Below are 6,000 nucleotides of genomic sequence, written 5' to 3' on the forward strand. Positions count from 1 at the left end.
AAATTTGTGAATCGATAGGATGGCTGGGGGTTGACAATCCAACACTACGAGTCCTGAAGGACATTTTGTGAGGAAGAAGAGCCTGAAGGAAATCTGACAGCCCATTTAATGAATAGTAATTACGTCTCGGAGGAACCTGCTCCGTGGGGTGGGAGATAAAGGGGCTGCAGAACTCAAATCTTTCACCCCACGTGAGTAATAACACTGTGTTATTCAGCAACGAGTGGTTTGAAGATACGAGAGGATCCAACGTCCAGAGAACCAAGAACCTCTGAAGAGATTCTCTTGTAGTTGCTTAGCATTACATTTTTAACAGAATTTGTCTCACTGTGTGTCAACTAACTAGACCTTAGTCACACCAAACATTAATCAGCTACTAAAAGCTCTCCTAGTATAATAGGGATCTTCTTCCACTTGTTTCTATTCTGCTGATAACCGTGGTTATGCAAGGTCTACTGGAAGATGTGAATGCCAGCTGAATTTACGAAAACTGATAAAAAATAATAAAAGAATGGGTCTTTCTAGCATGAGTCTTTCTTGATCTTCTTTTGGGATCCAGGCTATGTGTGTTTGAGAAAGAAAGCATCAAAACCTTAATGGCTTTGGCTCATTTGAAGCTGTGCGGAACAGCACCAACAGACAGCAACAGACGCATTCAGGGACTGTCTCATGTGTGTGGCCCTGAAATGTGTCGTCTTTCAGACATGTAAGTGTTTGATGAAGGACTACCAACAGAATAATGTGCTGTATGCGATACTGCTTGCCTGTATTATTTTTTTGCCTTTGGAACTGAAGTTTTCAAAATTTAATGTTTCATGAGCAGAATTTGTGAAACTCTCTATTTGATTTCTATTCGATGACATTGAAATGGGACCAGTCGCAAAAACCTCAAACAGCACTGTAAAAAATCCTGTAAAGAAAACTGTAATATTCTGGCAGCTGGGGCACCAAAAAAAAATAAAAAATGCAGTTATCGCAGAGGTATTGTAACTATTTTACTACCTGGCGTCATTCTTATGAATTTGAACGTTGTGAATAGTAATTAAAAGGTACGATTACTAGAAAAAAGCAGATCGTACCAAAATGTTTGAATGAGATCACACAAATTTATACAAATTTGTCAATTTGTCGTATCATAAAAAAGTTACGTTTTTGCCTTGAGACTGTGTTGTCATATCAATAACAGGAAAAATCGTACAAAAAAAACAGTGTAAAATGAAGTAATCCCCACAGTCGCTGTGACTAACAGAATGAAATATTGCTTTACCAGATCAGAAAAACATGAAGAGGTCATTTGCAAAAACTGATTTTTGAATTGTGCATTCTAAGTATTTTTTATCAAACTGCTGTTGGGTTGTAATAAAAAAAACAGCTAACTAACACGAAAACATGATAAACATGATCTTTAAAAACTGATTTTTTTGGAAATAAACTCTTCAGTTACAGACTGTAGACAAACATACTTTACTCAATATATAAATATTTCACAAAATTAGGTGAGAAGACACAAATAACCGAAATGAAGCTTATCAGGTATCACAAAGAGAGTACGCATGCAATGCAACAATTTACTGAAAATAATGTCTTCTACACTTGCTCTATAGCATTGCATTTACATAAATAAATTAAAAACGCGAAAAATAGTAATGTGCTGAGAGGCGGTAACTGATAAAAACTGGCACAGATCCGAAGCGCAGACACAAAGGACATGAGCAGTAGTGTGTGAAAAAAAAGTTCTGCTTTCGTGAGCGAGCGTGCACTCACGCCTGGAGAGACAGCATGTGCTGGAGAGAAGAGCTTGCCGTCAAGGGCAGTTTGGTCGGTGTGACTGTCCCGGAATGAAGCGTCCCTGAAGATGTCCGAAGACTGACTGTCTCTCAAGAACTGCCATCATAGGGCCTCTTTAATCCAAAGTGTCAGCAGGAGAAACGAGGACACCTAAAATGAGAGCAAGGACCCGATCCATGTGAAACTATTGTCAGAATCCTCAGGGAGGAAGAGGAGAGGATCAAGTCAAGTAGAATGCAAATCCTTGAATGCAAAGTCTTACAGCATCTTTTGGGAGATGAGAATGTGACAAGTGCAGGAAATGAAAAACGGACAGGAGAATCGATCATCAGCTTTATTGTTTACACAGTGTAAAATGGGTTGTCATAATATGGAGAAAAACTAAATGATTGTGTTTTTTTGTTTGTTTGTTTACTTAGTATTCTTTACTAAGTATTGTTAAAAAAAAATTAATTCAGTCTCATTTACCTCATTACAAGCATGCATTGGGGCATGAATTATTAAAACAGATACATTGTGTGAACCTTTGTCAGTTTAATTTACACTGCTGTTATTGATTTTGTGTTCACATTTGGTACTATTTTGTCTTGTGATGTCATGATGTCTCCTGAGGATAGCATTCATCTTATGATATCAGTAATTTAAGAGCTCTAATTAACGCTGTCCATGACATCTTCATTACTCACATAAAACATGAGAATGATCAGATAAAATTGAATCATTTTAACCATGTAAACAAAGGGGGAAAAAACGTTTGTTTTGTTTGTTTATATAATTTGAGAAATCCTCTTAGCAATACTTAATCTTATGATGATGTTGGCTGATTTGACATCTAAGCTCAGTCAAGTTGTTTGCGTATATAGGTAAACAAATTCAGCTCCAAGCGCCAAAAACTCTACATAAAGTATTACATTGCAGTACTGTATATTTATCAAAATGTGGTCTTTAAATAGTTGACATGTTGGTATAGTTTTCTCGTTGCATGTACCTTGGTTCCAGAATCATCCAACCAAGCAGTGCCTCCTTCAAAACTTTATCACTTCTTGATCAGAAGCAATGCTGAGGAACTTCTTTGCGAGTTTCCCCCCACAAGATCAACAGTTTCAATCTGTTAGATTTCTCTGAGAAAGGAGTGCGAGAAAAGACAAGTCACCAATTTCGAAACTTACTTTCAAGCTCTGAGGAAAAAACAGAAAGCTCAGAGATGGATCAAAGACTTGTGTTCGTTTTCCTAAAGTTTATTTTTTATTCTGATTTGTCTCACTCTCATTGGCCTAAAAAATGGTAAAAGAAAGCACACCTTTAAACCCAGTATACATATAGATAAATGAGACAAATGATGCTTGGAGACTGTGAAACTATGATAGCCGTTTCTAAACTTAGCAGAAATGCACGGAGGAAGAAATATGTGACGTTTCCCTAAAACTTTGACAAAGAGGAGGTTAATTTGAGTGGATTGTACGCTGTACACCCCAATATCATTTCCAAATACAAATACAAACTCCCAAAGACAATTTTCAGTGTTTTGTTTCAAGTTGTTCTCACAATAGACAAGGAAGTTTCTGCTTTCCAAGTAAATGAGCCGTCACAATCTCTCATGGCTATAATGGATGAAGGAGTCAAAGGTAGTCTGTGTCTATTTGCAGCTTTTTATTATAGATAATGATAGGAAATCCAGTAAGAAAATACTAGTACACTCAGAAACATTTGCTTCAAAAGGTTCTTTGATGTCATAGAAGAACCTTTTGGTTTCCCGAATTGTCACAATATATCTAGAAATGCTGATTTAAGACAAAGCTGGAGTGCTCTATTTATTTTTTGCACAGCTAATGTATATGTCTACGAGTCATTCTAATGCGACAGGATGTGTATAAAAAGTGTTTGGAAGCGTTATTTCCCAGTTGGCATGTATGAACTCCTTAAGTGGCAAATTTCAAAAGAGGACCTCAAATGAAGACAGATGCATTGAGAGACTGAGTGCATAAACACTGCCTAAACTGCAGAAAGCCATTGAGCAATGTTCAATATATTTTTCACTCTACAGCAAACATCCGTTCCTCGCATTTTTCCTGGCGTATGTTTGATTCCAGGGTACTGCCCTGGTGTTATGTGGTTTCTAAGCTTGCTCCCATGTTAAAATTCTGCACATTGCCAAAGAGCTTTTCGAGATAAAAGACACTTTTACTCTCTCGAATAGCCTAGCCTGTTCTTATTTGCGCTGGCATTTGAGTGAGGAAAAATAATTAAAGGTGTCCCTTTGAACTAAGTGAATTAATATTCATCAAGTCACAAGTATTTAGTGAGATTATTCATTAATGTGCACCTGTTGCTAAGTGGCATGAAGTCAAAGTCATGTAGCCTTTGGCATTGAAATGTGATCAATCATATAATGACTTGAGTCCTTGTTGTAATTCTTGTGTTAAAGTAGGCCTTTGTCCCTAGAGCAAAATCTCCATTTCTTTTTTAAGAATTGAATGGCCATCAGAGTGGACCCCTGAATGCCAATTCAATTCTTCACAAACTTTATCTAACCACTCAAACAGCACAGCTAGTGTGTAACTTATATGCAGCTTGTTACGCTGAGGTTTAGTTCTTCTAACAATATTAATTGTGTTCATTTAGTTCACTAAATGCTGAATATGTCTCCTTCAGCCGTAAAACTCTTGAGACAGCCATTACAGCTCTCCGGTGCTACGTTTTTTCAATTAGCAACACATTCAACTGTTTGTCTTCATTTATCATGGAAAGTATTAAATGTCTGCTTCCCTCTTAAGGGAAGAGAGGACTTCTCACATGAAACAAAAACATCTTACTTCATTACCCTAAACACCACACGCTTACATCAATAACAGTGACAACACAAATGAACAACAAAACACAAAATGAGTTAAAAAAGAAGCACGCTAAACATCAGAACATGAGCAGAAATAACAACAACATAGATAAAGTCAACAAACAGAACTAATTAAACAAAACAGTTTTTAAGAGTACCTGCCTCATTTTCATACGTCACAATCAGTGGCATAGCCAGATTTTTTTTTTGAGGGGGCCTGTCTGTAAATGAGGGGGCCATTATGTATACGTATAGGTTTCTATACATGTAGTTATTTATTTTATAGGTACTACAATTATACGCCTGTATAACACAGCTCATTTCCTCATTTCAGCAAACATAAACATGTCGCCTAGCGGCTCTTAATCTGGTCCTCCCGTCCCCCCCATATTTTGCATCTTTCTCGTTTAACACACCTGCTTTAAATCACCAGCGCCTCCTGATTTAACTGTGTTCCAATTGACACGATCCCTACACAGTGTTCAGTGTTCAATGCTCTCTGCACCCTGCACACAGGAAAAATCGGCTGATGTTTGATTCTGAAGATAAATTCAGAACACGAATTTGCAGCGTCTTCGAACACGGACAAAATTTACTACGGAAGTTTGAATCGTTATTTAACCACAATCGTGAGATTTGCGTAACGTTAGAAGTTACGCTTAGTGCACTTCAATGCCCTTTATGTCCACTTCTCAGGGCTACATACACTTACGCATACAAACTATGAGGGGAGTAGTGAAAAACAGGATTAAAAACAGCAGTAGCTCGGCGGCTACCAGTCAAACCATTGACTTACCTTTTACATGACAATGCGGATTGTTCGAGGGTGAGGAAAAAGTTTCTGTTGAGCAAAGTCTACAAGAAGTTAAATGCAGTGTAATCTTTATCTTTGGCAGTCTACTTAGTTTATTCTTGCTCATCTTTTCGTAATTTATATGAAAAAAGAAACAGAATATTACAAATTAACCTCTTGGCGCAAACGGCAAGCTGCTACGCACAACACGTGATATAATTAAACCGGGGAGCACTGATTGGTCGATCAACCGGAGTAAAACATTAACAATTCCTTATTTTTTATTTTAAGAAATTAAAAATCTGAGATGAAAATTTCATTTATTAGTTAGTTTGTTCATTTATTTAAGTACACTTTCTTGGGCAGAAGAACAGTGACTGAAATCCATGCAAATAAAAAACTCAGCAGATGTATTTTATTCAAAGATTGCAAAATGTGTCACTTTAGTGTCCATTTTTCCAGTTAAGCCCATAAACTACATTGATTTGTTTATACTCAGTATACTATAAAGTAATTATTCATATTTAAATTGTTCATAATCCTCCATTTTTATTAAGTCTATTTTTAATATTAGTCAAGGTTTCTT

This window comes from Triplophysa dalaica, chromosome 3 (genome assembly GCF_015846415.1).
Source record: "Triplophysa dalaica isolate WHDGS20190420 chromosome 3, ASM1584641v1, whole genome shotgun sequence".
NCBI classification, from domain to species: Eukaryota; Metazoa; Chordata; class Actinopteri; order Cypriniformes; family Nemacheilidae; genus Triplophysa; species Triplophysa dalaica.